Source organism: Battus philenor, unplaced genomic scaffold, assembly GCF_028537555.1.
Source record: "Battus philenor isolate CCGP_79_NKW_IND1 unplaced genomic scaffold, ilBatPhil1.0.hap1 SCAF_3, whole genome shotgun sequence".
Classification (NCBI taxonomy): Eukaryota; Metazoa; Arthropoda; class Insecta; order Lepidoptera; family Papilionidae; genus Battus; species Battus philenor.
In genome coordinates, this window is record NW_027181693.1 from 9676787 (window position 1) to 9701900 (window position 25114).

Genomic DNA, 25114 nt, shown 5'->3' on the forward strand with positions numbered 1-25114 from the left:
TCTTGTATGTACTTTATTATGAAAAATATTTTACACTTATAGTTTATTTTAGATTACATCTTTATTCTTTATATATTATGTAATACTTTTTTCGTATCACATTCCTATATGATGTTTCTATTTTATCTTTTTGCCATGGCTTTTTGATGTGCAACAAGGTTTATTACTATTAAATACATTTTAACTTATTTGCTTAATTTCAATCATAGATTTACAATATGTTTGACGCTAAAATACTTACTTTAAACGTTTATTTTTTATTATCAATATTGAATGTCCTACTGTGACATGCAATGGCAGAGGTTTTTATATAACTGTCTAAATAAAAAAACTTCTCTTTATATTGTACAGATATTTTTTGCTAAATAAAACAAAAAAATGTGAAAAAATAGATCGATGCTAATATTTTCTTCAAGAGCAAAAAAATGGAGAGGCGTAAGATTTCAGTATTAAATTACGGCTTCCGGGCATGGTTTTTAGCCATTTTTATTTTCTTTTGTACCGATATTCTGGGAAGTAAATTGCACACTCTGACAAATTTTACGAGGAATAATCTATAAAGATTAAGAAGATCGGGTTTGTTATGTTTACAAATTTTCCGAATTTAATTTGGGTAAACAAAAAGGATGATAGATTGTCTAGTTCTACAAACATGATTGCGGCTTAGCCTAGATGGAGATAAGCTTTGTTTTCTTCACAATAGTTGATTTAAAAACTGTACAGGTTGAATGGTTATATGCATAAAAGCTTTCAAAGGAAAATGTGTGTTAATTTGTCAGCAAAAAGCTTTTAGATCTATTTCCAATCACTCTGTATAAATTGCTCACTCTGACATATATTACAAAGATATATTTTTTTATATTAGAAAGGGGCAGGTCGATAACTTCTGGCAGCACAAAACCTGCAGAAACAGATATTAAACAAAAATTTATTACAGATTACTACATATTAATATGGAATATTCCGCATTTTTAAAAGTTACTGTAATGTCATTACGTTTCGTATTCATTATTTTTGAAAGCATTAATTTTTGGATAAGGGCATATATTATTTGTCATCAAAAGAGTTATACATTCACCTATTCAAAATTTTTACACTTATCAATCACTCTGTAGATAATAATAACAATCACGAGTAATTCGAATAATATTATTGTACAGTATTTAGTCTTTCTAATTTATTACATGTCATTTATAATATTCGATATACTGAGTATTGATCGGTTTTCAACATAGAATTTCTGGTAATTTTTTTACATTACAACATAATATCTATTTATATTCATATCTAAATGCGTGATAACCTAATAACTTAATTGACATACCAACTACGCCGACGTGGGTCTTACTTATGTGTTAATAGTAACCACATATGTAAAGCATAAATCTAATTTAGCACATGTCGGTAACAAAATTTGTTTATCTGTATATATACAAGACATACCTGCAATATCATTTAAAAGTTTGTGCAAACATTGATTATTCCATCATATTTCTTTCAAGTTTGAAGCGGTGAAATTCTTATGAATTCCTTTTAACTCAATTCGAAATGTAATTCAATCATAATATGTTATCATATTTTCATTAATGAAACATTGTAGATGGTAGAAACATTCGCGAAATTAATGTTAAACAAATGTTTTACATATTAAAGACGTTTTAACAGTCTTAAATTATCTGTCAAGTGAGTTAGGTATGGTACTCTAATTTATATTTAAAAATGTAGATAAGATTAAACAACTTTATGTATGTTAATCAATTTTTATCTCAATAGTCCTAAACAATGTCTCACGATTCACGGTAAATTATTCGGATAACAATAAAATAACTCGGTGTTTACATCAGACAGAAAAAGATAACGTTATAATAACATAAAAAAAGTGCGATTGGCAGGCTTACCTCTCGTAGCAATTAATTAACGGTCAGCTATATAGTATATAAACAGAAGAAGAATATCACTGTACGAGATAGTTTGGAACAGGGGTGGCCAACCTCCTTTATAGTCTGTGACTTTTTTAAAAATTTTATTATTGTCTGTGATCCGTAGTTTAATACGTATATTTTTAGAAAATACATCTCTTAACTAATATTACATAATTTCTGAATTTGTAAATTTTAAAACACATACGAAACAATAATTTTTTTTAATATAAAATAGAAAAAAGTAATTATGGTACATTTATCGATAGCCACAATCTATCCTTCAAAGAGCCGCATGGGGCTCGCGAGCCGAGGGTTGGCCATACCTAGTTTAGAATATTTAAAAACATCATCATCATCATCATTATTGTAGCTATAGGACGTCCTCCGCCGGATACAGGCCTCCCGCACAGATTTATCAGAAGACCTACAGGATGTGGCCTAATAAAACCATACAACGTTCTAAAAAAGACAAACACTTTTGTATATATATTAATAGTAAATATAACTATGAATAAAAATACAGCTATTCAATTTTAGGCTTTGCACATGCTTTAGAGTTTTACGTGTGATTTTAGAATGCAATTAGTGTTTAAGCTTGTGAAATAAAGAGGTTAAAGCGGGCGCCCCGGTCCGAGCGAGGAGTGCACTGGCGTGGTCAAGTTCGGAAATTCAGAGGTAACGGGCCGCGGCGGACATAAGCCAGTGACCGTGCCGCCGCATTGCGACCATCGTTACCCTCACCCAAACGTTATTATGCTAAACAATACTATTTAACGTAAATAATAGCAACGACCATTACGACATTATCTGCAAAGTTATGTCCCGTGAACACATTCCACGATGTAAAGAATTTTGTTCAGATTATTATTAAGCACCACTTAGCTTGTAAAAAAACTGAATCGTTATAATACATAAAGGAGGATGCTGCTTTGTACAATTTACTTCCTTGGTTAAAATCAATTTCAAACAACTGTCTGACTTAGGCAAATGTCTTTGAATGTGAAAAGTTCTCGACTTAGCCGATATCTAACTTATACATCTGCTGAATACGTGTCGCGAGAACAATTGTATAGAAATGCTACTTTCACAAGTAGGTGAAATTCTTATATTCCTGTTATACGTATATGTCTTCCGAGAACATTTCAATTTATTCAACAGAAAATTGTTTAGTCAAAAAGTTGTAACTGTATTTGTACCAACTAAGTTGTCAACTAGTTATTAAACATAACTATCGATTAGAAGGAAAAAACAATAATATAAAGGTGTTTCATTACTTGTATAATTGTGTTTATTATATCCCAACCAATCCAGTACAATTAGCTTAATTCTTTACTTTACTGCGTCTTTGTGATACGTACGAAGCAACATCACATTAGTCCAATAATCTAACTAATTATAAATCTCTTCATGTATAAATACAGTTTTGCTTACGCTTTACGATATGGAAAGTAATAGGTTTAAAGAAACCTTAACTGTTTCATGCAAATCATATCTAATAATTCAAAATTGTCTAGTTTTTCTCAGATCTGAAAGCGTTTGAAACTATTGTAACTTTACGTACAGGATGTCATTGTAGAAATCTCAATAGGAATCTAATTTTTACCTTTTATATGAGCATACACAAGTGATCACTGTATTGAATCCGATAATAACATTGATAAATTAGTAATAAAATAACCGAGTTATTATGTAACTCTTACACACCCGAAAGTGGGGCTTTTAACATAACTACGACATAAAGTTACCGCACGCGGTTACACTTATCACAGCGTAGATAGAGATTTAATGTACTGTAGCAAGTGAAAGTAGAATAACAGTCATTTGAACTAGTGACTGCAATTGCCAATATAAATTACGTAAGAGTCTGTAATACCTAGAAAAACTTAATATTAACATAAATATTAATAAGTTTCTCATGCTCCTGCCATGAGAGCAAATTTTGCATAGCAAGATTTTGTATTTCAAATTCACGGGTAACAATTTGTTATACATGAACTCTATCTCCTACAATCAAGTAAAGCTCTGCTTCTTTCCACTTCTAGTATTAATATAATTCCTTTGTTATGCTGCTCCTACATTTATATCATATCATTATCCTGTATTGACATTTCTCTGTGAATGTATAAAATATTTCTCTATAACATTCATAGAGGAATGTCTAGGGAGTGTAAATAGATTAATAAGATATTCTAAGTACGTAACAAGTAAACTAATCCAGTAAGACAAATAAATTATTTAATGTAAGCCGCAGTTTGTTATGTTATAAGTTTAAAATTCGAAGGATTAAATGAATAGCTCATTTGTCAGCAAAAAATGTAAACCTTGACACCTATTTATTTATTTTGTATATAGTGATCACTCTGAAATAAGCTCCATTAATTTATTTTTTCCGCTGGATTGCGATTCCAAGTCCAATTATTTATAGTCCAATTATATAATATATTATATTATAGTCCAATTATATAATTTATTTATTTAATTATATAATGTTTATTATATAATTATAATATAGTCCAATTCAGAGTCCAATTATTTCTGGCAGAGCAAAGTCTGCAGAGAGAGATAGTAAACAATTATTAATTTTAATATGTAGTGATCTGAATTTTAGGAAAGGTTTTTCCATATAAGTATATCTTCTTCAGAAACCGGTGATTTTTGGATAGGATTTACCATATATTATTCGACACCTAAAGAGCTATATATTAACCCATTTAAAACTTTTATATCTTTATCCAATTATCATATATATATGCTGCTTAGAATTAAAAGAGAGTTTAATTTTTAAAACAAAAGATATAACAACCGAAATGGGTTGTGTAACCTAGTTCTGCAACCAAATATAGTTAAATAATTGTTTCTGTATGCAACAATGTTCCTGATTATCCACGTCAGGTGAACAAGAAAGCAAAATGTTAATAGTCTAATGGCCTGTACGAAGTAGTGAAAAAATATGTACTTACTTGCCTATTAGTGGGAATATTATTAATTTTCGAAATATTGTAGGTAATTTTCGTTTCTTATATGTATTTAATTTACGCAGTTCTCAACAGTTTATTAGCGAGTGTACCAGAGCGTGCCTATCTCTACTAATAGTTAAACGCGATGTATGTCAATACTGATAGTGTCGTCACTAAATCAAGTTAAAAGCGATATTAATAAAATCTTCATAAAGATGATTCGTAAATCCAAAAAAGAGTTTATTTTATAATTCGGTACCCGGGTTATGTTTTTGACAGTCCTGTTGTCAATCACCATAGCCTTTCAGTGGCGTAGCTGCAGGGAAACTGTAAGATCTTCGACTTCGGGTATTTCTTAAAAAAATATTGTTTATTATTCATAAATATAATAACATATATAACTAACTCTTCTTATTTTTAATAGATATCGTTTGGGAATGTTAAAGGATGAAATACATTTATTTAAAATCTACTTACAAAACAACGTTATTAAATATTCCTACCTATAGCCTTCCTATAGCTCATATTTTAATATAACTAATGAATATAATATTAAATTTTAGTATGTTAATTTTTTTACATGTTAGACATTTTACAACGCGATCACGCCGATTGAATACAATAATAGATAAAATTTTCATTTACATAGAAAGTTAAATAAAAAAATATGATAAAATTTACTCATCACTTTTAAAATAAAATAAAATTATTCATAGGTTAAAAGTAAAAGTGAGGTTAAAACCAAAATATAAATTTTACGCCGGGAACTTTTCATTTATAAATTTCGCAGTAACTTAAATATATATTTAACTTTCTTTAAGAAAAGGCATGTTTACGAAAAGTTTAACATTATTCAAACTCCTGAGAGTTAGCCGTAATCACTGAGTTAGAAATTCAATCGCAAAATTCGAAAAGACAATTTAGTATCGGTTCTTGATTTATTCGAAACAACAGGAAATTTTCGAAACAATTAGAATAGGTAATACGAAAATTTAGGTTCACGGGTGTATGATGTCCAATGTATTCTCTCTATTAAGCAGAGTTACTCGGTCTCTCTCCACTAACTTCATTTTCAGCCAACCTATGGTAAACCCCATCTTGTTAAGTAACCTCAATAACTGAGATTGCCGCACCCTTACAGGAGGGGAGTCCAATGATGCGCAGTAAACCGGTCGTAGCAGAGAGCTGCTCTAAGCTTCCGCCATTTAAATATTTTGCCTTTAAGTCGTCATGGTCATATTGAAATGGAACCCCCTTACAGGTATAGTTCGATATTCACTCACAAAGTTACTCAATTTGGGTGTTTGGCGTCGGCACCAATGCGTTCGGATCACTTTTACATCAACATCGCGGTGCAAAATACAAGGGGAAATAACTGCACTAACCTTTCCAAGAAATTCATTATGAAAACGTACAATTCGATGACCACCCGTCGCCGTGCTGATTCATGGCATGGGTAGAGCTAGTCATCGATTTCGTCAAACCATTTCATGACGAATACTATTTTTAGAAAAGAAGAAACGAGTGAGAAAGAAAGAGTATCCTAATATCCTATATTTATAAACGTTCACCTAAATCACGATGTATAGGGAATCATAAAGCTTAGACACTAAAATTTGGTAGAAAAATTCCTTTTGCTGGGTAGAGGTCAGTTAATAGTTCAGAACCTGCGAAGGCCCCCGGGCTTACAGCATTAACTTCATTCGAGACAATAGATAGGATAACAAGAGGGGAGATGAAGACGCGATCAAGAAATGCATATTTTCATACGATAACCTAGTAATGTTAGCATTACTAGAATTAAAAAAAACTATTTAGTTTTGATCTATATATTTTACTAAGGTATGATGTGAAAAATATATCGCATAAAAGCAATGTTCATTCATGAAGCAATAATAAAGTTTTTATTCTATTTCCCAGCGCTGTCTGGTGCAGACTCTATTAAAGAATCTACAAATAATTCACTGCGACCCTCGAGCTAAAGCACATGTATTCCGGAATCGCTATCGTTGGGCTCAAGAATCTGCAGTGGAAAGCTCCGTAAATTCCACACTTTACGGGTTCGATCAAAGTGCAAAGGTTCTCTACTAAGAAGAAAGTCTTCTTTATACTTTTCATCACTTATTTATCTTCACGGATATTTAATGAAAATGCAACTTTCCTATGTCAAATTTAATAGGTTTGAATCTTTTTAATTACCGCACTAATGTAATAAATGTTAAATAATAAAACAGAACCTTTTTTAATATTTAATTAATAAGTTGAAGTTGTATAATTAACATGCAGTCGTTTACAACGCATCTGATAAAAATCCTCAAGGTGGAAGACCTGGGAGTAATGGAGAGAACTATGCTCAGAGCATCATTGCGAGATCGAAACAGAAATGTGGAGATCCGCAGAAGAACCAAAGTCACCGACGTAGTTCGAAAAACGGCTGGTTTGAAGTGGCAATGGTTTCGACGGCAATCAGAGCCGAAAAGTTCTCGAGTGGCAACCATGAGCCGGTAAACGCAGCGTGATCTAGCGTCTACAGACGGACCGACGTCATAGTCCATTTCGCGTGAAGTCGATGAGGGTAAGCAAGCCAAGGCCGGTCATTGTGGCAGTTCCAGTACCTATACCTTGCAGTGAGCGACTCTAGCGTGTTGATAATAATGACGAACATGAAATAAGCTTCAACTGGATAAAAAATACTTTAAACAGTAACCTTTCCAGAAATGCAATACAAAATAACCTACATTCAAGATGATTTATATGAAATGAACCGATTTAGTTATCGCTGCGCCATCCGCGGTTTTTCACTTCATCTAATTCGGCGTTTATAGTAGGGATAGTGCGAATAGGATCATAAAATGTGCCATAAAACCGCTCTCTCGCGTCCATACTTCAACAACCGACTTTATGAGTCCTCCCTCTGATTTGCTGCGATCGCAGTATAGTTAACGTGAGTAAAAAATTAAACGCTTCGTAAGAAAGTTCTCAAACACAAATTGAATTAGACGCGAAAGACTTTAGCAGTTACTCGAGGCAATAAAACCCATCCGAGATAATTTATGTCGTTCATTTTGCAGGATAAGTCGGCCATGAGCGCTCCGATGGCTCCGAAACATTGTTCGGTTCCGGAGAGAAGTAACCTCGTTACTTATGGACACAACGCGCCGACTAGATTCTGCAAGCAAGCAACGGGTCGGTAATTCATTGCCCACAACCGGCGGCATTCGGCGACTGATCATTTGTACCGGCGGACTGCGGCGCAGCCGCGTGATTACGGAACACTCAATGGGAGAGAACCATTACCAACGTACACCCTCTCATTGAACTACGCTTACTGAACACATTATGACGATAAAGTATGGGACCGGAAGTTCAAGCCGGCAGAATGCAACAACAGATGCAATTTACAGTGTTCCGGAGCTAATTCAGAGCTTTGATCAAGGTTTAACAATTGTGCCTCGGGTTATTTGTTAGGGTTAGGGAATAGTTAGACGTCTATTACTTCAAAGGATGGTTAATGAAGAATATATTTTAGAGGTGTAATAGCTATCTTTTTTATTTATTTTTTAAATTACACAACAGCACTTACTAAAGCTGGCATGCTTTATTATATTTGTACTATATGAAGAACTTGTCTACTCATTAAAAGCTTTCGTATAAAATAATAAAATCACATTCTAATGTAACTCACATAAACTTAAAAACAACACAAGTGCACACGAAAAAACTAAACAAACTAACGAAAAACTGTGGTTCCAAAAATGAAAGTTTTGAATTGCTACACACACAGATTACTGCACCACTTGTTTTTTAGGACTAATAGTCGACCCGATAAATTCTACACAAAGAAGACTCTGGAAGCTTTAAAAATAAATACATATTTTTTTGTTCGATGAGATAACTAGAGATTTTTACGTAGGTATCCCACGAGTGTTTTGTACATCTTAAAAAGGATAAAAAATTATGTTTAACAAAAGACATGTATGGTAATTTGTACTTATTCATTATTGTGATTTAGAATCATAGTCATTAACACATTGCTTTTATCGTATAAATTTTCAGTTATGTTATCAATACCAATTCGAAAAAATATTTTGGGCCTTATGAAAGTATTGTTCGAAGAGCATAGTTATGGCTTTAAATGTTCTGGGCTGAAGAAACGTAATTTTATGTCACATAATTACAAGATAAATTTAGTGGATTTTGTAGTCCAAAACCACTGGTAGCAAGTGAAACTTGTGAGTCTAAACTATTTAAACCAAGTTAAGGCCTTTGAATAAAGAAGTAACTTATTAGCATTATAATTTTGCCGAATCAACTGCATTCATGATACAGATAATGGTTACTATTTTTTAAAGTTCGCATAGGAGTTCAAGTATGCGATAAGTAAGGATATAACTGATATTAATTGAGATTTAAAAAAACGTTTGTGCTAAGGGCCGTGCATGCAGATGACGTTGTATCGATTGGGGCGCTCGCAATGAGTAGCGCGGCGCGGCCCGCCCGCCGGTGTCGCGACTACATTTTTCATCCCCCTGACATCCGCTCTGTTAGCGTCAGCGCACTCGTAAATTTATGCCCACGTTACTCATGCGACGGATAGGAATAGGGCTGCCTGAAAAGAAACTGCAATGTTTATAAATATCAACGAATTCACTCAGGAGAGTTATTCATGAATCTTAACGGTTATTTTCAAAATAAACAATCAGTGACACTAGATTAAATAGTCTTTATGAGACCCTGAAAAAATTCGTTTATTCAAATCTTTCCATACAGTTCCTCTTCAAACTGTTCATCATCTATATATCAGCCGAAAGACTAACACTTAGGCCTTAACTAGAGATCGCCACGATGACTGATCTTGCGCAGCTCGCATCCAGCAGCTGCCCACAATGTTGACTATTACGTTGGTCCATCAAGTAGGAAAGTCTATCAACTTATGGTCGCCACTCGAGAATCTTTCGGTCTCAATGGCCATCAGCTGCAAGAGTAACACGCTCCGACTACGGCTACTGCAAAAAACAATAGAAAACATGAAGTAAATGAAACGTTACTAAAAAATTACTTGCTTATTTATAACCTTTAACTTATATACGACAAATGCCGTATACTTGTTGTATACTTTATACAATATATAACTAAAATAAAATCAAAAACATACTCCGCACACACTCGACATCCACATAACGTACACTCTGTCCTATCCACAGTTTTGTTTCTTTAAGTGTGCTATGGTCATTTTATTTGAATTGATAATAACATTTACCTCGTAATTGGCATAATGTATTCATTTATGTACACATGTATGAAATGTCAGCTATAAAAGTCTTAAAAATAAATAAAAAATAAACGATGCATAGTACAAAACAGTCATACATTACAAGATACACTTTACTATGATACCATTTTTATCTTTCCCATAAGTCAACCTATATCTAAACGAAATCATTATGGGCGCTGTGTTGGACACAATGAAAACACTGCTGATTATTTCAGCCCTTATCCTTATTACGCTTCTCCATTATATCCAGACATTAATTGCCTAGTCCAATACGTTGACCCCTCGCATTGATAAAGCGGGGACGTACATCTAAATTTGTACAATTTACGGTGAAACTCTCACGCACGGCTATTCCGCCGTTGTTAGTTAATGTTGTAATAGCACAATCAAATCGTTCGCAGCGATAATCAGTGCATGAGGGATTATTTTCTGGTATTGTTCTGTACGTGACCTATGGTAAATTATCGGATATGCATTCTCGTGTTTGTTGAAAATTAATAATAATTTTATACAATATCCTCGTACAAATCAATTTGTAAATCACACATTTTCATCTTTCAAATAAATTAACGACCAAGCAATTAATAGCCATCATAATACTTTACTTACTTTGTACAATAAAACTACTCTTTGTTGCTGATCTTGAAAGAATCCAGGGATTTTAGGTACCTTAGGGAAAATGCTACTTTTCGTTACTCGTTACTTTTTCTAGTATTGACTTCTACGAAAACTTTATCATTAGATATTCTATTCTTCCGCAATAATTCTAAACATTCTTTCTTTCCGCATCCAGTATTTTAATAGTTGAATATGAATTCACACTGTACGGAATAAATAAGAATACATAGCACCGTGTCATTAAATTGTACGTATCTATTATGTGGTAACAATCTTTCAGATTTTATAACGTTTCAAATAATGTTTGCTCAGCCATAAAAATGTATATACCGTTATACATACCGTTTAATCCTAAAATAATTTGATATTATACTAAAAAAAATAACATGAGTGTAACACTATATTTGTTATTGTTTGTGATAACAATCCTATCAGTGAAGCTTTGTATTGCAGATATAATTTACAGCGACAAAGAGGACATGAATAATAGATGGGTTTAATTGCGCTTAGTACAAGTGCTTAATGCTAAGTGCCGTGCAAATAAAGCACGTACACACATGTATTTATACGCCGGGACGGTTCTCTGCAATGAGGGTCGATTCGAATTTACTTCTGGCCTCATGCGCTAGGTAATCCTGCCTTAACGCAGCATTTAACCTAACTACCAATTTATTTACGCTTTGACGTACTTCTGTGACGTCCGATAGCCTATTTGCATTCGATAAATAACACTTTCATTATCTCCTAGTTGTGTACAACGTAATACTAGTTGTAATTATTTCTTTTATTTATTCCATTTAGGATTTTTCATTCATTGAAATACCAAATAACAAAACATTTTAAAAAAAGTTTTTAAAAAGAAAATGTAGCAGTTATAAAATAAAGAAGTAGTACCATACCTTATTTATTCAAAGAATAGATAAAAATAAAAAGTATTAGGTATTGTAGAAAATAACACAAATGTACAGTATGTGAATAATAAAAAATATAAACACTGTAAGAAGTATAAAAAATAATTGTCTACACAGAAAAAACATTTTTCAGCAGTGGTAGCGCATTGTTAGAGGACTGGGATTTGCGATCGTAAGTCGCGGGTTCGATTTCCGGGATATACTCTTATATAATTCACACTTTGCGCATTTATTATATAGGATTACTACACACTGCTAACAAACAAATTTCCAAAAGATGGGCAGCAGCGTCCCGTAGCATAATAACATACTGCGATCGACAACAAAGCGACTACAAAGCGTGGCGATTATGATTTATTCCCCCATAGATACCTTTGAGGGAGGCCTATGCCTGATAGTTGGCGTTCATGGGTGTTTTTTTATAATACTTATTGTGTACAACAATGCCGCAACATCAGTACAGTCAATGAAATTTTTGTCGATGTTTTATAAAGGATAATTTTTTATCTTAGAAAAGTGAACATATTTTGTGGACTAAATTATAGATATGTGACCTAAATAAGTAATCACACAATATGTAGTACACAATAGTTCACTTGAACGCTTCGAAAAGGCGTTCGTAAATAAATTCGATAGACATGAGTAAAATACTTACAACTTCATTAGTAGATTTATTGATAGAAATCCCTGAAAGTTAGCATTAAAATGCCAGTTGTGCTCTTAAATCAGCTACTGTACCGTTGCCGGAACATATCAACTGAGCACGCAATCACCTTTAACTGGCTTCTCCATTTGAAATACACTTTCAACGCTCGTTAGGCATTCTGCGTCTCTACTGTTCACCTTTCAGTTGGACGATCATAGCAAGCCACAATTCACAATTTGATTATTAACAATATTATGTACACAGGTAGATTGCTTATAGGAGTAAAAGCTTCAGGAGAGTGAATGAATGTATAGCTTATTTACTGTCAATTAATTTACTGTAATTGTTTATTGTTTACTATCTGTCTCTGCAGACTTTGTAGTACCAGAAGTTCTGGTACTACAAAGTCTAGTACCAGAAATCTGTCGTATTCTAATAAGAAAATAAATTCATGTGACTTATTTCAGAATGATTACTTTGTACAAGATGATTGAAAATAGATGTTAATATTAAAAGCTTTTTTGACTAAAAATAATATTTTTTGTTCTTTACATGTTCAAACTCTTAAACAATAAAATTCGAAATGTTTTAAGTCATTTAATTTTTTATGTATCGACGAGTACTGTACTATAGACTAGAGTAGGTACTCCTTGTAATATATATATATTTTAATATTATTAATAAGAAAGTTTATTACAATAATCACATGTCAACTGCTTAGCCAGACAGTTTTATGACAAATCCCTAACGGCCGGGACACAGAGGAAATGTAATCTTTCTGAGTACACAGATAATACACTCTTACAATCAACGCCAGATTATTATTAAATTGATTGTTACGACGTCTTAATTTACATTATATAATAATATCTTCAGACTATAGATATATTTACCAGGAGCAATGGGGTCATATTCACCTGCAAGAGTTTGTGAAATAAATGGTTTTTATTTTCCATGAAACTCACAGAATAAGCTGTACCTTTACGTATTGCGTAAATAGCTATACTTTACTTGCTTGTCCAAATACAGTGAATTGTAGTGATGTGTCGCGCAATCAAATGCCGACCGCAGGGAAGCGTCGCGAATGTGTATAGCATTTTAGCCACCAAAACGCGGCGCTGTTATTATTGCAAATTATTCGCCCATGGTGGCTTCAATTAGTCTATGTCAATTGCAGTCACACACCGTTTAATCAAATAAATGACATCTATTGTTATGCAATTACAACAAAATTAGCCTAAAACGAGGAGTTAAAAAAACCACATTGAATTTTTAATAAACACATTTAATTATCATCGCCATATCAGTAGAAAGACGACAGATCCCCGCATCAAGCGACTTTTCGCGACCTTAACTATCTCGTCGATCCACCGAGATGAAATCCTTTGAGGAGATCCGCAGAAGAACCGTGTTATAGCTTAAGGAATTGCTTGTCTAAGAGTGACAGTAGTAGGGGATATCGCTCGTGCTACCAACCGCCTTTTGGGTCGAAAAAATCTCGTATGGCGACCACGAGCCGGTAGGGTCGGCGTGGATAGGCCCCCATTAAACGGGATAATGCGCGAGACAAAAATTTTTACAGAGACTTTAAATATAACAAGAAAGGCATTTATGACAAGTGAGTCTAAATATCCTCTATTTTGAATATATGGTACATCGTACGAGTCAATATTTAGTATAAATTAGCATTAACATTATAGCATCAGTATATATTCTTCAGAAATCGATTTACTAACTTCTAGAATTTTTAATCCTGGATTTATCGTTGTTTTATAAAGCAAGAATTACGGGAAAATTCTTGTGTGAGATTTTCTATTTCCGCATGCAAAATAAACTTAGCTTTAAGCCCTAGTTGGAGCGATGGTGTACGTTTGCAGAAAAGTTAGATGATGTGTAGTGAGTTTATATGTTATCTTTTATTTAAGGAAGGTGCAACGAAAAATTTAATTAATTGAAAAAAGTAATATATTTTTACCTTACATCATTTATTATGAAATAAGGCTTACGAATAAGTTATCTATTAAGACTGACACAGTAAAGTAAGTCGACTTAAAAAACTAGTTACACGAATATTGACTTTTCAATTGTTTGTTTAAATTTGATTTTTTTTCGTTTTTACTAATAAAGCTAAGATCATAGATTTATGTTCCTCTGATATGAATATTTAATAAAAATATCTAGTTCCGTAATTACCTTTTCACCGAAATAAATCAAATTGTTTGAATACGTTGTAATAAACTATGTAAATGCAATTTGAACATATGACGCATTTTTAGATAGTGCTTTATTATTAATGGTTATTGAAAATTCTATGTAACTTAGACCTAACTTATTTTGTACTTTTGAAACAATAACAAACTGTCATATAAAAAGTATTTTTGGGTATAAATTATGAAATATTTTGTTGAAGAATTTTTCCCGTAGTCCTAACTTTGTAAGATAAATCCAGTATTAAAAAATCTATAAATTCATAAACCATTTTTTAGAATATAAACCGATGCACTAATATTTTGGGTATGTGTTACACAATATTGGCTCGTCTGATAAAACATATGTAACTGCGAAATAGATGATATTTAGCCTACCTTGTAATAATTCCCTCTACTATTTTATAACGTGTGTGTAAAAATTTTGGTTATGTATGTCATCTCATCTAATGGGGGGCCTGCCCGCATCGAGTTTACCGGCTAGTGATCGCTTTCGGAGATCCTTTCGGCCGCAATATCCTTCGGTTACTCTTACGATAATCCTTCGAGCTACGTAGGTAGCCTTGGTTCTTCTACGTATCTCCTCATAGGATCTCATCTAAGTGGATCGACGCCATAATAAAGGTCGCGAGGAGTCGTTGGATGCGGGCAGCGCGTGTCACCAAAGTCTATTTTTGGAGAAGGCTTATGCTTTGCAATGGGCGTCTATCAAATGATATGATTATTATGATATAATTCTTAAGTCCAAGCAGACAAGACTATTTTTACTAGAAACTTTATCGAACAACACTGCAAGAGCTAAATAAATTCAACATTGTATCAAATATACATATGAACGTGATGTACATACAAAAACCGGTAAGAAGTAGAACACATAACGCACGTACTATTTATGTATTTATCACATGTGCGATTCATACCGTTTAGGTGGAGCCAAAATAATAGGAAGTTCGTAGTTTAGGTATCGAAATAGGTTTCTATGTCAATGCATACCAAAACAAAACGTATTGATTGAGTCGTTATGCATTCATAGTTTTCACGGATCATTAACGTATCGGTTTTGAAATGTGAATGGAATTTTAAACGTACACTACTACCTAATAAACATATTTTGTTATATGTTTATTAGGTAGTTTTACCTAGTTCTGTGTTAAAATCAAAGTTTTGGTTAACCTACTATGCAACCACCTCTAAGCGGGCACTTCACTGTTAGTTTTAACATTCTCTTTTAATATATAATAGAATACAAGAAATATCACGAATATTGCTATTTATTTTTAATATAATGCTTTTATTATTTTTGCTTCGAGAAAAATACACATATTACAATTAATATTGATTGAATTTGGCGTTACAATGTCATTTATTTGTTAAGTTAAACGTTTTAAATTCATCGTACGTGTAAAATTTTAGACGTAAATAAATGTTTGAATAATGAATTCAACCTCCTCTTCTGTAATAAATAGAATAAATATGTGAAAAAGATAAAAATCAATATTTTCAACCTGTAACGTTTATTAGACTGCAACTATTAGGGGAACCGGAAAGTAATGTTGCTTTCTTAAGTAAAATTCATACGGCTACATTCTTAACAAACTTTTATTTCTAATAAACAATATATTCACCTTCGTTATCAAAAACCATTTGCCATCTACTATATAATTTTTTAATGCCAGAGCGATAAAAACCAATCGGTTTTTCTGTAAAATATTTCGACAGAAACGACATTACTTTTCGGACCCCTTAATTATTTGAGCCGTTGTTAATCAGGGTCCGCATATTTTCTTCTTCTTGATTAAAATACAAATGATTTACTCATTTTATATGTTTACTGTGTATCTTAAAACTGAGTAAAGTGTGTCACTCATATAATAATAAAAACAAGACTAAAGGTCGAACAGAAGGTCTGTACACGTGGCCATTGCTTAACGATATCTCGAGTTACGTCGACACGTATTATTTTACCGATACTAGAACCGGTGAGGACCTTTCACCCGAATATCGTAAAAAGCATACAACCGCCCGGCTTAAAACGGCCGCTCGTTAAGTTCCAACGCACACAAAACTGAGAGCTCTCTGATGTATCGGACAGGTACTTGTACAGTTTACGTTTTATAACAGTTATATTAAATTCATCGCCTCACCTGATCTTTATTTGAAAACCTACTTCATTTCAGTTTTATTCTTCATGTTTTCTTTATGCGTTATTACATTACTTTCAGTTCGACTAATAAAAAAAGAATTTTGCTTTTTATCGTAAGAGAATTTCTTACCTAATAATTTAATAAATACAAGACACATCAAAAAGTTCTTATCCGCAGAAATATGCCATTAATTATGATGCGACATATACAAATAAGACATAAAGCAGTCAAGTTATTTCAGTGCTTAAACTTTCTATTAATAAAATAAATGTTTTCTGATGTATACAGGTATACAGGTAGCCCTGTATATACAATTTATGTTGTAAATTTTAGAAGAAATATAATTAATTCACATTAAAAAAACATAGCAATCTTTTTTGTATTAATGAATTTCAATTAAAAAAATGATTTTAACAGACATTTCGTATTCCACAAGGGTTCTTTGTATCTAAGATAAAAAAATAAACTTGTAACTTAAATACAAAGCTTTTCTTGTTTTATTTAAAAATTTATTATACATTCTCTTCTCTTGAGCAAAGAGCTTACAATTTTCACGTATTTTATATTCGCATTTTATTTTGCGACAATGTTTGCTGAAAATAATTTCTTTCAAATTCAAATTCCAATTTTTTTTATTCGACTTACAATGGTTTACATCTCTTTTTGACGTCACATTGTGTCTACCATCTGTTCGGGTGATAAAAGCCTAAGACTCAAAATTAAGCGACAGAACTTCAGCGATTACTTACTTTTAACAATAATAATACTTTATATGTTTAATAAAAAAATGTAACAGCCTCAAGTCGAAGACATTATTTCTAAGGTGCGTATCTATGTAAAGTCATATATAGTATAGTAACACACAAACGTTATTTGATTTTTTTTAATCTCGCTATTTATTATTTCTGAACATTGTATGGGTTCCTATTGTAAAAGCGCATACGTTGCCAATAGAAAGATGTGCTAACTCGATAAAGTAGAGAGTTAGACACATAATTTGTTTTTGCTTATTGTATATTTATTATAAATGTCAACTTCCTAGGAAAATACGTCATGTTTTTGAGGACATGAAGTATTACAAAACAAAGTAATTTCTTTTATTTTTTTCATTTAAAGAACTTCTGACGATATCATTTGCAAATTAAGCGAGAGTGTGTCATTTGATTATCTGTGATAAGTCATTATCTAATGGATGTTTGTTTTAAGTTTAAATAAGAGTAAGTAACTTAGTTAAAGTAATTATTATCTATAATAGTTCAAGTAATTAAAACAGCCAGTGGAAACATAGCGAAAGTGTTACATTATAGATTAAATAATAAATAGAAGCGTACACTTTAAACTGATTGCGATAACTTGATAAACAACAGGTCATATCACGAAGTATAAAATCGATACTGGTATGAACACAATAAAAACGATAAAAGCCATGCTGTTTCGGAGATGGCTGGCGCGGTACTTCAATCAAGCATAATGTCAAGTTATGCAAAACGATAAATGTCAGGAGGGAGGTGGTATTGTGCCAATTGTTCACATTTAAAGGGCTTCTCAATTTAGTATAATTACACCCGGATTTGTTCTACACAAACGTATGGCTATTTCAGATTATTGAAGTAATTGTAATATTAATTACAACATGGAAAGATTATGCCATCAAAAAACATTCAGACTAGGCTCCAGGACATCTAAACTTCATGTAACGCCAAAATAAAGTTTCATTTATATATTATATATTAAAATCTTAACTACTGTTACTTAACCAAACCAGAAGTTTGTTTATCTGCAGGAAATAGTCTCCAATAGAAAAAAAAACTTAATTGATTTTATTGTCACTATATCATTGTATAATTTAAAATAAAGTGTGCTATTGTAACTTATAAATATAATGCTAACAGAAGACCTGCAAGAATACAGTGACACACTTTTAGTTACCCGTGTTTTCCCCATTTAAACATAATATTTGTGTAACTCCACGGAAAATTACTATTTCGAAAAAAAAAGTAAGAAGATTTTAAAGTGATAAAAAAATTTATAAAATAAAATCAAATCATATTCTTACTATGATAATTAACTCAAAGGTTAGCATGAACATATGACAATTATTTCAAACTTGAAAGACCGGACTGTATTGGTGAAATACGAAACCGAAGATTTAAATATCAAACTCAATAAAACTGCCAACCGCAGCTGTGCCTTTTGTAAACTGATGCAAGGATATATGGTCGATGATGTCAGATTGTATTATCTAATTAAAGAGAAATAATGGTTACTATATATCAAATTGCGTTAATCAATCGATCAATCAAGATATATTCAAAAGCGTAGCCTAATTATTTATCTAAACGCTAAGTCTTTTTTTAATTTCTTTAAGCACGAAGTAGTGTGTATGGAGAAAGAAATTGTAAAACTGATGAAAATTGTGAAAACAATACATTTCCTTACTTTGCTACAATGCTTCTCAATTTTAAAATTAAACTAATTGGAAATGATTAAACAAATCTATTAATTAACAAATTTATAATTACTTTCCACCTATTTTAAATAATTGAGTTTGTAGAAATATAAATATAACTACTCACTCGAAAACGGCTCGGCAAATTACATATTATTTTTTTTCAAATTTCGTTAAGAGATGAGGTTCTCTCTATAAGACCCTTGTCTTATAGAGAGAACAAATTTAAGAAACCCATTACATTCTTTTCTCATACAAACAATATAATTGAAATTTTACCTTGTTAAAACACCTGCTGTCAAACATTTTACATTCAATGAAACGAAAAAAGAATATGATAATATATAACGTCACAAAGTTTGTAGAGAACCATTAATTATTATATTATAATAGAAATATAATCGTATTGTTATTAAGTTCTTGCGGTTTCATAGAAGACTTATTTTTGTAAATAAGCATTGCTTAATATTAACACATTGAATTGTTAAGTATTTTATTTGTTTATAATAATATTTTTTTTTTATATCGGGCTGCAACAGGCCAATAATCTTTGTCACAAAATCTGGGCAGCTCGTAACGAATCTTCTTTTAAGTTAATTTAAATAGTGTTTCATATTCCTTTAAATATCTCTTAATATCTTTATATATATATATATATATATATATATATATATATATATATATATATATATATATATATATATAAACTTTAGTCTGGTAATGTTCGCTCAGTAGGGATACAGACTTCTCGAAGAAATTGTAATTTGCGACGCGGTCAGTGTACATTAGTAAAAGTCGCTTATATATCGAACTCTGGGTCCAATGACATGCAGGATACAGGATAGGTTTTTTCCTTCTCCGTTTGTGAGAGGTAGTAGTAGTAGTAGTGTAGTTTACGCTTCTTTACGCATACCGAGAATTGTACCCGCGTCACCTTTTATGGCAAATTCATAAATCATGCTCTATAACCACTAAATTAATGACACCCAATCATCTACAGGTAGTAAATTACTCAAAAAAATTAAGTGTTACAACCGCCCACAAATCATCCGTTTAATTGTGAATATTTGCTATTATTTTCTAGTTTGCGACCTTGTATTATAATTAATAATATCAATATTAAATCTCAACATTTTCTTTTTATTTGTTTTTTTTCATATTACTTTATTTGTTGTTCTTCCGTATAAATGAAAGTAAAAAGAAAAATAACGTCTTGAATAAGTAAGGTCTGTGATTAAATGTGTAATAAAAATAGCAGAAAGTCATTTATGCTAGGACAAAAAACAATAAAATCATTAAATGAAATCATTGAACGCCATAGTGATCTAGTGATGAATATGCATACGAATAAATAAAAGACCTTTTAAGAAAGAAAACGGTTCGAAGGCATTTGTTCACTATAAAGAGGGTTTGCATTGTTTAGTGTTAGTTACGGTTGAAAAAGTAGTCGCACCACTGTGTACTCTATAGTTAGCGTTCTGATGTGAAGTATGTTCGGGATTCAAACGACCAGTCGGGTAACGAGACACGCCGATTATCGACGTACATACAATAAGAAAAATCAATACTTTTTAAAACCTCATTTCAATAACTTGCTAGGGACTTGTATGATTAACGGTACTCAAAACGTAATTACTAATAGATTGTAAACGTGACGTCTTTACGTCGGGTAAGTCGGGAGAGCTCCGACGTGTTGTCAAGCGTACTTCAATGTAGTATTTTGTGATCGTTGACGAAAATCGCTTCAAAGCGCTCAACGAACCATGGTGAGGGCTATACTTGATTTATCTACGAGTTCAAATCAGGAATGAGAAAATCCTTACACTGACGAAAATACGACGTAGCCTAAAAAATTGGCAAGTTAAAGTAGCAGTAGCTAGGCCACATAAATCTCAGAACAGATAGATCTAGAGGCCAATGGGGTCTGTTTTGAGTCATGACCATGGACCGCAAGGGCAACGTGAGATATGTACCTACAAGGTAGATTGACAATCTTGTTAAGATCGTGGGGAGATTCTTGAACCAGATCAATACTAACAAGTCCTAAAAGCTTATATACTGTTGATGACTTAAATATTTACGATACCACATAGAAATAAATAAATTAGTTGAAAACTTTATCAATGTATCTAATGTTTTTAACTATAATTATTATAAACATTAAAAACAATATCATAAGATATTAATAACCACCTGGAATTTATGCGATTATAAATATTAAAATAACAATATTCTTGAAATTACTAATTTCTTGAAAGGAAGGCTCGAAAAAAAATTAAACTGAAGCGTCCAAACGCTTCGCAGAAATTAACAAAGTACATTAATATGAACATCACAGGGCCAAACATTTACATAAAAGTACGTGACTTAACCTCGAAATTGCGTGGAATTGTAACAGGCCGCGTTAATTATCACTAAAGCCCATGTAATGAAGTAGATTAAGCCCAGCGTTACTCGCTTCTGGATGCCGACAATCGTGTTCAGTACAAATTAGCAAATAATTTCGCTAATGAATGTACACAGCCCACGGGAAATAATTTATGCTTATAGTTATGTACCTTTCTAATGTTTTAATGCCTCCCAAGCATTGTTCAAGTCATATGACATCGTTTTTATGACTAATGCCATTTGCTGACTACATTGTAAAGCTTAGGAATTATCTCGTGATTTATTGTTCTAAATATTCTCGCGACCTTAACGGACCCTATATTCAAGAACTACTAATCTGTCATTAACGGTTTCTTTTCCTGTATGATCGTATAATTTTACCTTTAGCTCTTGTAGCGCTCTGTAGGCCTTTGTCAAAATTTAAGAATTTTTATTAGTCAATGCTTCAAATGATCAGGTTGTCATCAGTGTTTTAGCTGTAGAACGTTAACTGCTTAACATAGGCCACTCCAAAAACTCCAACTGGTACCGGCTTACATCTAGCGTCTTCTGACAACCTTAAAAAGGTTATTCTTCTGGGCGGACCTCCGACGCTGCACTTGCACGTCCATGATCTTCATTCTTGAACTTTAAGCTAGGAACTACCTACAGCCACTTCAGTGTATCTACCCGGGCTATGTTAGCTAACAAGTAGAACGTATCTTCAATCTACTAGCTTTGTTTATACTGTGTGCTAAATTTAAATAAAACAAGGAAAATATCTCACATGCTAAGACATTTTAAAAGCGTTTAAGTGTATAACAGAAAAGCGTACTAACCTACTATAAGTGACTATTCAGTCTTGTGCTTAACATGAAATATAAGAAAATTCTTAGTTTAGAATTTCCATAATCTAAATCAGAAGAAAATATTTTATTCTTTCTCATATTTTGTTCTACAATAAAAAACTAAATAAAAATAAAAAAACTCTACAGTTACCACAATATTTTAAGTAAAAATTATCACTGTCGTCATTATTTACCGGTAAGAAGAAGCCTGAATTAAGCACCTTCTGACGACCTTAACAAGTTCGTCTGTTAACACTATGGGTGGATATCCTCTGCTGCGTGTGTCGGTACGTGGTCTTCTCTCCAGAATCTTAAAGTCCCAGCGGCCACGTGTTCTGCGCGCTATGTGGCCAACCCACTACTTATTCAACTTGCCTATCCTTTGGTCTATCTCGGTAACTGTGGTTTTTCTCCGGAGCTCCTCCCTCCTAGTTCGACCTCGTAAATCCCAAGCATAGCCTTCTCAAAATGAAGATGTAATGTGACATCCTTAAATCAAATCAACGCTTATATTCCGGACGGTTATTATGCTGTACTAGATCGTGTTATATCATAGATCATGTCTTAAACATTGTAAAACAAGATTGTTTAGCAAAGAACCTCAATTAAACAAGGGAAAAATTATCCAAACAAATTTAAAAAATTGTCAAAAGCACAATTGAAATTACAACTCGCTGAAGTTATCTTTCACTATTCAATCATTTGTTAGATAATATAATAAATCTCAGCAGTCGGTAGCGTTGTTATAAAGCAGGTCAAAATCCATTTTTCTATCGCTGTGGAATGCAGTCTAATGCACCTGCTACATCACGGCCACTGCCCTAAAACGGCCATAATTAATAGTAAAACATGTACCTTAGTAGGCATTACTGACTTGCGGCGTAGACCGGGTACTGGCTTTTTTGTATACTTCAGGAAAACGATATTCTAAGCTTCACATATTTCATTGATGTACTAACGCGTAGGCCAAGTTAAATTACATGCCGTTTGCCAAGGCTTAAGATAAATGTGTCGATATTTATGCTTTATGGTGAAGTTTTCTTCGATTTATTTCTAAAAAGGTGCTACGTCTATAGAAATAAAAATGAAACGCCGAATGTATTACTATGCGCAAAATTCGAAAATGGCTAAACCAAGTCAGCTAATTTATTTTTACATTTTCGATAAGGCTCGAGAAAAACTCTTTTAGAAAGAATTGGAATGAAAAATTGCTAGGAAATTATTAAAAACAATACTCTTGTTTTTATGTACAAGACCGAGTAAATGAAAGAAATAAAATGGCGACAAATGTTTGACAGATTTAAATATCTGTGAAACATTTGTCGTCAATAAAAACAAAAAAGCGTGAATTCTTTTGTTAATCACATTATTACTAAAGTCTAACCAGTATATGAAAAATGAAAATTATTTTTAAAGATGAAGTTTGTTTAATATTACGACATTAAATAACAACATGGTGTTCATTCTGCAATAGGTCGTATTTGTTAATTTTTTTATTGTACTGCGACAGACATAACTTTGGACCGTCGCGGGTAACAGGTTTTATAAAGTAAAAATTAATATTATATTACTGTGTAAAATCTATTCAATTTTACAACTTTGAAAATCGTATTTTCTCATTAAAATATTTTAACAAATAATAAAGGACACATGTTGCTGTCAAAATACAAATAAATTTTTAGAACCAATACCAGGTTGATTTAAAATTTAACCGTTCAAAAAGAAAAATTAACAAATAATTCATAAAAAATATTACGATCCAACATCGAAACAATATCGTATATATTTCGTACGTCATTTCTTTCCGAAACTAGTTTCACTAAAACCTTGTTAACAACGTGTGTAACGTCAATATCATAAAGATGAAACTTGGCGAGATGTCGACGGATGCGGCGCGGGATATTGTTGATCGCTTTCTGAATAAAAATCATGTGTTGTTGGCCTATTTTCTTGTAAAAGTAATAATACGAAAAAAATACGTAAACCGCTAACGCGTTTCTCATAAGCTTTTTAATGCAATAGGTTCAATCAATATCTAGATTAATGGGTTAAAATGTATTTATGTATCATTTTTGATGCGTACGTTATGAATTAATTGAAAAACGTTTTAAATATTTCAACGTCCGGCAGTTTACCTTGTTAAATATATCAATTGTCACCAAAAAATAATCGCATTACCGTTGAAATACAAATGAAATATAAAATAATAAAAAAATATACTATTGAAATGAATTGAAATGTTCACGAGTGGCGACCACGAACTAGTAGACTCGGCGCTAGTGGACCCTCCGTTAGGTGCACCGATGACGAAGTCAAGGACGTGGAAAGTTGCAGGATGTGAGCAGCGCTGAACTGGTCATCGTGGCGATCATCGGTGAAGGCCTTTACTCTGCAGTGGACATCTATCAACGACGTAATGGCGATCATCATAAACCTAATTCATTATTGTCGTCGTCTTTGAATTGCTACAATTCTCTGTACAAATTAGAGATTAATTTTAGATTTTGCAAATGTAATAACAAACGTGTGTGTGCTGCGCAAATCTTAGACCCACATAGCACTCGTATATAAGGCGTCCAATTACAATACCGATTCAATTTCTATGCAAATAACGTATCAAAACAAATGGCGCATTGTTCAAGTATAATTACTATAATATAAGACTTTTAAATTAAGACCGAGGCACAATGTTACTCCCTCGTCGCGAATAGTAATTTCTTTTAAACGGTGTAGAGTTTGACATTTATAAAACATTTATTGTTTGCTGTTG